At 42.2% G+C, this 11,115-nt stretch overlaps 1 long non-coding RNA gene across 1 annotated transcript; it reads left to right on the forward strand.

Annotated features, from left to right (window-relative positions):
* The first annotated feature begins 279 nt into the window (after positions 1-279).
* Positions 280-4,005, forward strand: LOC131525815 (uncharacterized). The gene is made up of 4 exons (XR_009267288.1): positions 280-379; positions 824-1,137; positions 3,687-3,751; positions 3,843-4,005. It is a non-coding gene; the product is annotated as an uncharacterized LOC131525815 (long non-coding RNA).
* The last annotated feature ends 7,110 nt before the right edge of the window (positions 4,006-11,115 follow it).

Here is an 11,115-nt window from a genome sequence, read left to right on the forward strand (position 1 = left end):
ATCAGGTTTGCAAAGTAATAAATTCTAATTTCGCCATTTTTAAATTTAATATAACTTAGGCCTATATTTTCGTGATGTGTAGGCTAATAATTCGTTCTGTCAATATGAGGGTGCAAAAAAAACAACAAAAAAAAAACAAAAAAAACATTACGCGTAAGATTAATAATGTAAGTGCACATTGTGACTTAATTTAATACACTTAGTTACCAAGATTTTCGGGAAATGATGATATGTGAAACACATCATTTGACCTTATGTTTACTTTCTTCACTGACACAAGAATCACTATTATCAAAAGCTCAGATTTAGGAGAGGAAGAGACAGGGCAAGATAAGGAGACAGAGAAAAACAAACAGTGATGGAGATGAGGAGAGAGCAGGTATTGACAAATAATCTTCCCACATGGTTTTAGATCAGAGAAATCAGAAATGTTCTTACATTTGGGATTTCTAATTATAAAACCCAGTGCATAGTAACACCAACTGTGGTAATATAACAGTTTGTTAAAATGTTTAAAATGCAACCCTAGATCTTTATTAATTTTGTAGAAATGTTATAGTAAACATGATTAATTACTTATAAATAATTATGAACAACTAAAATAATTTGCCAATTTCATTTAAAATGAATTTTGTCAATTTAAGTGGACTTTGATATCAAGTGTTCAGTAAAAACAGCAGTGGTATCTTAATGTATATTTTATCAATAGTTAATAGCTATTGAAGTTTTCTGCTACGTCAGTGCTATGTTTCATCAATAAATTAACCTGTTATTTATCACAGTTTCTAATTTGCTTTTTCCTGTATTCTCTTGTCTTTGACAGTGGTATTTCAACAATCACTCATGGAGTCTGACCAGGACTGGTATGATCATTTTTACCCTTTTTACGAGGACAGAAGTATCTCACGTTTCGGTTTTGATAAATCATTCAGTCCTAGGATAACATAATGTTGGCAGCTCAGGAAAAGATGTAGGAAATTGAAGAGAAGTATGGCTTTAATCAGTGTGGTTGTGTCAATTTGTGTGAGTGTTTGAGACTTTTTAGATGCCTGTCAACACAGTTTGGGAGAACGTCTTTGAGGAGCTGATATCTGAAACTTTCAAATTTGCACTGCATCGAGATCAGTCTTATCACAGGTTGGTGTCTTTCTGTTTTGAATCGGTGTATAGTTAATGAGATGCAAACCAGTGAAAGATTAATGGGAGAGTGATGTTAATACATGTAAACTCAAACTTATGTGTAGCCAAATCAATTAAGTCAGTGTAGCACATTAATTCATTCAAGTTATTACTTAAGTGATACTCTAATTTGTCTGTTAAAACATGTAAAACGGATATACATAGTGGTCAGTGTTTACTTGGAAATAAAATGTTACAAATTTAATACAAAGTTAATATCTTACATAGTATAACAAATATTTCAACTGTTATAGATGTTGTTGATTGTAAATGGTTGTACCAAAATTTCAGTAGACTTCAATTATTGTTTACCAAATTGTACTACTGGTACTGGAGAAAGGCTGGTATTGTTGCATTTTTAAGGGGGTCATGCAGTGACCTCCAAAAGTATTGGAACAGTAAAGACAAAATTGTTCTGTTGGCTGTGGAGTCAAGACATTTGCAAATATGATGAAAAGATGAATATGAGACAAAACTACAGAATGTCACATTTTGTTATTAGACGTTTCAACACATACATGTTTTACCAAATAAAAAGAACGGCACTTTTAGAGTTCATCCCACTCATTGATGTGAGCATAAGTATTGGAACAGTTGAACATAAGGCAGATATAAAAGCTACTATTTACAGGGGTGCAAACGTGTCACCTTTCGGCGAAATTCGCAGTTTTCACCTTGAAATAGGTCATTCACGTGAATCGTGTAGATCTGTAAAAAAAAATTTAATTGGTGGGTGGGAGTTGTATCTGCGAGTCATCTGTGTCACGTCACCTGTAGCGTTCCCCCCCCCCCCCCCTGTTGGCAAAGAAATGGACCCGCCCTACTCTGCCTCTGATTGGTTTACCTTAATGTCCTTTCCCTCAAACAACCAATCTCACTCCTGAAGCCTAACTTTTAGACGCTGCAGGCAACTATCCAAATATTCCCAGAGGCTACGTAAAACATGAAGGAACAAGCTAACGGCAAGCAACTTATTTTTGAAGTAATTGGGCTATGTTGGTGGTTAGATTAGCCTGTTTGTAGCTAGCTAAATTAAGTTCACTGTAGAGCAGACGGAATGCATTTGTATCTGCTGTAAATTGTGTTCCAGTATAAATGGTGATTACCGCGTGAGGCTGCTGTTTTTTCAAAATACTTTTCCCAGCCTTTAATGCATCCAATTCCAATTGTTGCTTGTTTTGGGGAGTTTCTGCCTTTACTCTCCTCTTCAGCTGGTGAAATTCATGTTCAATCGGATTTAAATCTGGAGATTGACTTGGGCAATCTAAGACTTTCCATTTCTTTGCCCTTATAAATTCCTTGACTGAACTGGCAGGGTGTTTTGGGTCATTGTCCTGATGCAATATGAAGCACTTCCCAATGAATCTGGTGGCATTTTCTTGAATATTGGTAGGCAAGATGGTTTTGTACCCTTCCAAATTCATTCTGCTACTGTCATCATACATTAAGTCATCAGTAAAGTTGAGAGGGCCTGTTCCAGAGGCAGCCATGCATGCCCATGCCATGACACCACCTCCACCATGCTTTACAGATGAGGCTGTATGCTTGGGATCACTGCAGTTCCCTTTTTTTCTCCACATTTTTGCTTTCCCATCACTTAGATAAAGGTTCATCTTTGTCTCATCGGTCCATAAACACAGTTCCAAAACTCTTCTGGCTCACCTTTGTGCTTTTTTTGTAAACTCTAATCTTGCCTTTCTATTTTTGGAGCTGGTCAGAGGTTTGTATCTTGCTGTGTAGCATCTGTAATTCTCTGTCAAAGTCTCCTGAGGACAGTAGATTGTCAGAGCATCACCCCAGCTTTCTGGAAGTTGTTGGTGTTTTCTCAGCCGATCAGGTAGTTGTTGATTGCTGGTGTCGCTGGTGGTTTCCAAACTCTTGATTTCTCCATGCCCTTTGTTTTTGCTATAGCTCTAATTGACTTCCTCTTTTCTTTTAGCATCCAAATTGCTTGCTTTTCTCTCAAAGTCAGCTCCCTCATCTTCATCCTGGTTTGTGTGTGTCATCATCGATTGCAAGATTCAGAATGCAGAAGTAATGGATATAATTGATACGACACATTCCCTGCTTTTAATATCTGAAGAATTAATGCAACGGGACACAGCTGATCACTTAGAAAGACCTGTGAGGCAACTGTTCCAATACTTCTATCTGATACACATCAGATAGAGGGATGAAACTCTAAAAGTGCTGATCTTCTTAGCTGGTAAAACATATATGTGTTGAATCACCCAATAATTAAATGTGACATTCTGTAATTTTGTCTCATATTCATCTTTTCATCATATTTGTAAATGTCTTGACTCCACAGTCAACAGAGCAATTGTGTCTTTACTGTTCCAATTTAGTAGTTAATGTTGGCCAGTAGCCTGAGAAAATAAAATCATATGTTAGCTAGGTTAAACTAGTTTTATGGCTAGCTGCTTTTCTAGTTTTATAATTAGTTTGTTATAGTTTTTAATGGAATTTAAGATTTACTGCATTTTTTTTGTATTTGTGTTTTAAAGGCAACTGCAATGAAGCATCAAGAAAGACATGGGCATGCCAGCCACCCTGAGACTGATAATTCATGGTAAGAGAACAACTATGTTTTTGAGAGATTTGTGTATTCTATATGAGGTTTGCCTTTTAAAAGTGTGGTATTTCTTCTACTTGTTTTTCAGAGAAGACATTTCTGTCAAAGTGGATGGTGAGCAAAGATGGTGGTCACGTTTTGGAGCAGCACCTGGGTTTTGCAGATGGCTATGTATTCTTTGGCTGCTTGTCTTTATGTTTCTGTTGCCTAAAGATTCTTTGTGAGGATAAATCACAACAAAATGCACTGCAAACCGTCCTAAGACAGGAGAAATGGTGAATATGCACTGTTCCAGAGTTGGAAGACTATATTTTTATGTGTTATACATGCAATGTTTTAAATAAAGAAATTTATATTTTGTAATTATTGTGTCTGTTTTAATTGAATGCCAGTAGTACCTATGTAGAGTAAAAATAAAATGAATTCTATATAAAAATTATAAAATCCAATGAAATCTATATTAAAATGAATGAATTACAGTAGTATAATGATAAATCAAATATAGTTTGCTACTGTAAATTGTAATTACAGTAACTTACTGGCAACAGTGTTGCCAGTAAGTTACTGTAAAAACCCTTTGAAATGTCTAACAGTGCAGAAAATAAGCTTTATTATTATGGACATTAAGAAATAAAACAAAACAACCAAATACACACTATACATACGTTTGATACTGATTTTATTCAGTAGCCTATAGAAGTCAAATAAACTGTGCTAAGGAGACCATTTCACTTTTCCTTTCCCTATCTTTCACTTTCCTAGAAGTCCACACCCAAAGGTGAATCAGATCTAACGTCAGTTACTCTGCTCAGCGTGAGAGTTGAATCGGCAGTATCCTGTCCTACAGACATTATCCTAGGAGATAAAAGGTAACTTTTACAAAATTTATTTTAAAAAGATGACTTATATTCTGTCATCTTTTAACTTACTTTTTTTTCAAAACAATCTACAGACATACACATTACTACAAATTTACCCAACAAGCATTCAACATCAACATTTTAGCTTCAGCTTTTATCCCTTTGTAGCCTACTATTCTTTATCCTCAAGTTAGAATGTGTATACAAGCAAGAAATTAAAAAGGCTCTCACATGGGGTATAATATTAAAAAAAGCCTAAAATTATTTCAGTTTTTTCAGTGTGTCTTTTCACACTATAATGTATGTTTGAACATGTCAAATATGTGTGATTTGTGGAACAATGGAAAACGTGGAATTCCCTTTCGAGGGAACTTCGAACTGCGTCCTCTAGGGGTCGCTATGGGGAACGCCTTCAGCGTGACCCGTGTCTGAAGCATATATACAAAAACACCACATGTTGGCCGGTGACAGCCTATGACATCACTACAGGCACAACCACAGTATAAAGGGGCGCCGGGAAAATACGTCATTCTCTTCTTCGTCTTCAGTGACTGTTTTGTTTGAAGCGTGTATTCTACAGGTAAGAAACGATTTCCTACTATGGCGAGCACTAGCAAGGCATTTAAGAGATGTGTGCATCCGTGTCCTCGTTATTTGACACCTGATGACACACACGATCTTTGCGTCTTTTGTTTGGGCGAGGAGCACGCACGCGAGGTGCTCGAGGGGGCAATCTGCGTGCACTGTGAGCTTTTTTCTATGAGAAAGCTCCGCTCTCGTCTGTCTCTCTTTTCGAGGAAGGAGGGACAGCCGTCTGCTTCCCGCGGCTCAAGACCCACTGCTGCTGAGGCACGGAGGATAATGAGCTCGTGGGGCTTGCAGGCGGAGCTGGCTTGTGAGTTAGAGAGGGGGCTTTCCTTCTCGCGCTCGTCGGCCGCGAACGACAGTGAGTCATTGGATGACGATGATGCAATCTCTCTGACATCATCTGATCCAGCGGCTAGTGCTCTGCTGGGTTATGCCCAGGAAGAGCAGGAGATGTCTGAGGGCGAAGAAGTTGAGACTGAGCCCTCTCAATCCTCCTGCCCTGCGTATGACGAACTGTTGGAGGTTATGGAACGCGTCACGGCGAGGCTTGACTTGCCGTGGAAGCGGGCCAAGATGGTGGCGCCGCGGGGTCGTCTCGATGAGCGTTATCTTTCTGGCCATAGCCCCCCAGCTCGAGTGAGCCTTCCATTTCTTCCTGATCTCCATGCAGAGGTTGAGAAGGAATGGAAAAAGCCGTTTTCCTCTCGCATTCATAGGTTTCAGCATACCAGTTATGCTAACATTGAGGGGATGCGTGAAAACGGCTATGAGGGGATGCCCCCTGTGGAAGAGACTCTGGCCAGCTATCTCTCTGTGGGCGAGACATTCTCTCTCAAGGCTCCCTCCTTGCCATCTAAGCCCCTTCAGACTACCTTACTGATGGTCTGGACCCAACTCTTCGGATTTCGCCTCCGGGACTGATCTCATGCGCAGGAATACCAGTTTTACTGGTATTTATGTGTTCCACACTTGCAACACTGCAGTTCCAGGACCTGCGGGTCTTTTTACTTCAGTTTCTTTGGTTTGAGAAGGTGCAGGGCTATCTGAGGATATCTATGTGCTAGCTTAGGGACTGCTCCCCTTCCGAGGGTTTTTAAGTAGCAATCTCCCTGAGCCCTTGCCTAGAGTGTGCGTCTCCCCTGCAAGGGTTTAAGTATAGAGCCCAGAAGTTTTGTGTGGCAGCTTCTCTGGAGGGCTTACCGGTTTTTAGGCCAGTGGTCGCTTTCCAGAGTTCTGTCATTCAGCCCTTTGCTCTCCTTGTTGGTCGAGCTGGCATTGCTCCCCTCACCATTGAGGGTCACCTATGAGCATGCCGCTCCCATTTGAGTGTATGAGATCCCTCTCATGCTGAGAGTTGAGTTCTCCGTTCTCCAGAGCTCTGTCATCAGCAGCCTCAGGTTATTAGGCCTCTCTATGCCTCCCTGTTGGGTTGCTCTCCTTGTTGGTAGAGTTAGCACTGCTCCCCTCATCATAGAGGGTCACCTATGAGCATGCAGCTCCCTTCTGAGCGTCTGAGTTGCCTCTCATACTGAGAGTTGGGTTCTCCGCTCTCCAGAGCCATGTTTGTTGGTCGAGCTAGCATTGCTCCCCTCACCATAGAGGGGCACTTTTGAGCATGCTGCTCCCTTCTGAGTGTCTGAGTTCCCTCTCATTCTGAGAGCTGAGCTCTCCGCTTCCCAGAGTTTTGTGAGTCAGTGGTCGATCTAGCATTGCTCCCCTCACCATAGAGGGTCACCTATGAGCATGCTGCTCCCTTCTGAGCATCTGAGTTCCTCTCATGCTGAGAGTTGGGTTCTCCGCTCTCCAGAGCTCTGTCATCAGCAGCCTCAGGTTATTAGGCCTCTATGCCTCCCTGTTTGGTTGCTCTCCTTGTTGGTCGAGCTGGTGTTGCTCCCCTCACTATTGAGGGTCACCCATGAGCCTCAATAGTGAGGAGCAACACGGAGAACTCAACTCTCAGCACGAGAGGACTCCCAGGCGCTCAGATGGGAGCGGCATGCTCAGGTGACCCTCACTATGAGCATGCCGCTCCCATCTGAGCGCCTGGGAGTCCTCTCGTGCTGAGAGTTGAGTTCTCCTCATCCAGAGCTATGTTGTTGGTCGAGCTAGCATTGCTCCCCTCACCATTGAGGGTCACCTATGAGCATGCCACTCCCATCTGAGTGTCTGAGATCCCTCTCATGCTGAGAGATGAGTTCTCCGCTCTCCAGAGCTATGTCCGTTGGTCGAGCTAGCAGTGCTCCCCTTGCCATAGAGGGTCACCTATGAGCATGCAGCTCCCTTCTGACGATCTCAGGTCCCTCTCATGCTGAGAGTTGGGTTCTCCGCTCCCTTAGAGCTCTGTGACCCTGACCCTATGCTCTCCTTGTTGGTCGATCTGGCGTTGCTCCCCTCACCATGAGGGTCACCTATGAGCATGCCGCTCCCTTCTGAGCGTCTGAGTTCCCTCTCATGCTGAGAGTTGGGTTCTCCGCTCTGCGGAGCTCTGTCATCAGCAGCCTCAGGTTGTTAGACCTCTCTATGCCTCCCTGTTTGGTTGCTCTCCTTGTTGGTAGAGTTAGCATTGCTCCCCTCATCATAGAGGGTCACCTATGAGCATGCCGCTCCCTTCTGAGCGTCTGAGTTCCCTCTCATGCTGAGAGTTGGGTTCTCCGCTCTCCAGAGCTCTGTCATCAGCAGCCTCAGGTTGTTAGGCCTGTCTATGCCTCCCTGTTGGGTTGCTCTCCTTGTTGGTAGAGTTAGCATTGCTCCCCTCATCATAGAGGGTCACCTATGAGCATGTCGCTCCCTTCTCAGCATCTGAGTTCCCTCTCATGCTGAGAGTTGGGTTCTCCGCTCTTCAGAACGGTGTTTCAAATCCATGTTATGGTAAGTGCGGACGCTAGTCTCTGTGCACTTTCTGAAAGCCACGTTGTGGTAAGATCGTACACCAATTGTTTTGCGATCTTTCTAAAATCCTGTATGGTATGGGTTACGCGCTGCGGCTTTGTGCCCTTTTCTTTGAATTGGTCAGGTCCCGGTTTCCACCTTGGGCCCCACTCTACCCATGTATCCCCAGTGATACTGACTTGAACAGGGTGTTGCTACCAAGGATCTGTTGAGGCAATTCCTTCAGCGAACTCTTGCAGAGCAAGCAGTAGCCCCTGGGTGACAGGCCAAGACCTAGTTATCCTAGGCGCTTGGTCGTATCCCCTTAAAGGAATCTCTGCTTCTGATTCCAAGCCTTTGAGCTCTACCCTGGGTCCAGGAGGCCCGGCCCCTAACAGGTAAGTTCTGGGGTATGCAGCTCAGGTTTTTGGCCGAAGGGGATAATGTCACTGACAGCCGTCGAACCGTCCCAGGGGCAGCGCCCTTAGCCGGGCAGAGTTGGTACTTAGTTCTCGCCTTTTTGTGCTTGGCTTGCACTCCCCTCAGCATGGTGGCGTGGGTATTCCGTTCCCCATAGCGAACCCTAGAGGACGCAGTTCGAAGTTCCCTCGAAGGAACGTCTCAGGTTATATGTAACCATGGTTCCCTGAGTAGGAACGAGACACTGCGTCCTCTAGGCTCGGTGCCATGCTTCGGACGCAAGCTTCAGACGAAGAAGTGAATGACGTATTTTCCCGGCGCCCCTTTATACTGTGGTTGTGCCGGTAGTGACGTCATAGGCTGTCGCCGGCCAACATGTGGTGTTTTGTATATATGCTTCAGAGACGGGTCACGCTGACGGCGTTCCCCATAGCGACCCCTAGAGGACACAGTGTCTCGTTCCCTACTCAGGGAACCATGGTTACATATGTAACCTGAGACGTTCTTCATTAAATCAGATAAATCATGGAAGCATGTGCATAAGAATCTATTCATATCTTATAGATGTTCTTGATATATTTCAAAGGCACTTGGTTTTCAAGAGGTAACATTATTTATTAACATGCATGCATCGTATAAGACTTTTATTTCAATTTTATTTCTGAGATTAATTAATCTGATTATTTGAATCTACTTATTTTTTAATAAGTAAACAACAACAATATACAATAATAATAATAATAGTAAAGTAATATTTTTTTTGAAAGTAATTTTTTAGAACTCAAATTAGGGGGAAATTGCATAGAATGAAACAGGAGGCATTGGTTCGATTCCTAGGAAACAGAAGATAAAATTTATATCTTGAATATAATTTAAATGACTCTGAATTTAAATATAATATAAAATTGTATTGCTGTCAGGATGAAGGTCTCGGCAATTCTATCAGAATGCAAACCAAAAAATTCAGCTGCTGTCATGATCTCTCCCAAAACATTCTGCACCGAGATGAAGTTGTCTTGTATCAAGGATGAGATAGAAAAGCAGAACCCGTCAAACCCAAATCTGTATCAGGAGTTCCTCATTGTGAAGAACCTCCTCAGAGATGCACCAGAAGTAGATACAGAATCTGCAGATGTTTCAGTTGAGAGAGACAAACTACTGGATCAGGGCTGCCCGCTGACCCCAGTTCTCATTACACTGGCTCTGAAATGCTTTTTCTCCGAATTAGCTGGACATTTAAAACAGCATGAAATTCTGGTTTTCAAAGAAAGAGTGATACTTTGCATCGAATCTGAGGACCTTGGGGAAGTTATAGCTGCTGTGAAGAACAGAGCTTATGAAGTATTTTACATTAAGGAATTATCCAGTGGAAATATCAATGGTGAACAATTAAAGTGTATAGGAAATGAGTTTAAGGATGAAAATTGAGATGAAATGGACACAGAAACATTTGTGGATAGCACAGAGGAAAAATTACAAGCCAGCTGGTCTAGTAAATGAAGAGCATGATTTTGTAACACTTAAGGAAGAAGACATTTGAATGAACGGAGATGGAAGGTGAGGATCACGAAGATGAATCAGATCACATTTGCTGATTTGTTCTTCTCTTTATGCTCTAATTGTTTCATAATGGAACAAGAGAGAGATCACAGGGCACCTAATGTCAAAAAATTTGATTTATTACCTCTCATAAAGATAAGACCCCCACCCTCCCTCCCACCCAAACTGGACACCTGTTTGTCCACCCCACCCATCTAAATGAGCATCTGTTAAAGTGTTGCATTTATAATTTTGTTCAGTATATACGTATTACCATACTTGCCAAATACGCATTACGTTACTCGTGCTAAATATATGTAATTGTGAACTCGTGAAAGTTCTGTATAATTAAGAACGTGGCCAGTTGAGTGACAGGCGGATTGCCGCTACTGTCACCACTGGCGAGCTAGGTGGGCGTGGTTTCAGCAATCAGCTCCACCCATGTGCCGCCTTTTTACCGTTTTCGATTATCCGGGAGTGACACGTGGTGACGCGCTTGCCAAGATGGCGGCCGTCGGCACCGCCCATTTTAGGCTTCAAAAATGCTCTTCAGAAACCTACGGGTGACGTCACTGACGGTGGAAGCTGAAGCGCACTTCAGGACATCAGTGGAAACAAATTAAATACTCCATAAGGTAAAAATAATACATCGTTCGGAACTGTAAAGGGTATATTTTTATTTGTGTGCACTCGCAATATCAAGAAAACGTAGTGCTTTTCTAAAATAAAGAAAACTAATAGGATGCGTCCCGGTCTTGAACAGGAGCGCTTCACAAAAATGAACCGAAACTCTTCATTGAATATTTTCCTTACAGAAATGATGAATATATCTATAGAAAGCTTTGAATTACTACAAAACGAAATAATTCATATCCAAAACAAAAACTCTTTCCTTATAATCCGTAAGGATGCATTTCTTTCGAAAGAAGCGTCCAATGAGGAGATGGCGAGTCAGGATTTTTAACTTCATCTTTGTGACATTGACTCAGAAAACACTACTTTATTAATAAATAATTCAAATATCTCCTTGCTATTTTCCCCAGACACATTCATTGTAACTTTTGCTGGGGCTTTGCAGCAAGCTTT

The sequence above is a fragment of the Onychostoma macrolepis genome, chromosome 19 (genome assembly GCF_012432095.1).
Source record: "Onychostoma macrolepis isolate SWU-2019 chromosome 19, ASM1243209v1, whole genome shotgun sequence".
NCBI classification, from domain to species: Eukaryota; Metazoa; Chordata; class Actinopteri; order Cypriniformes; family Cyprinidae; genus Onychostoma; species Onychostoma macrolepis.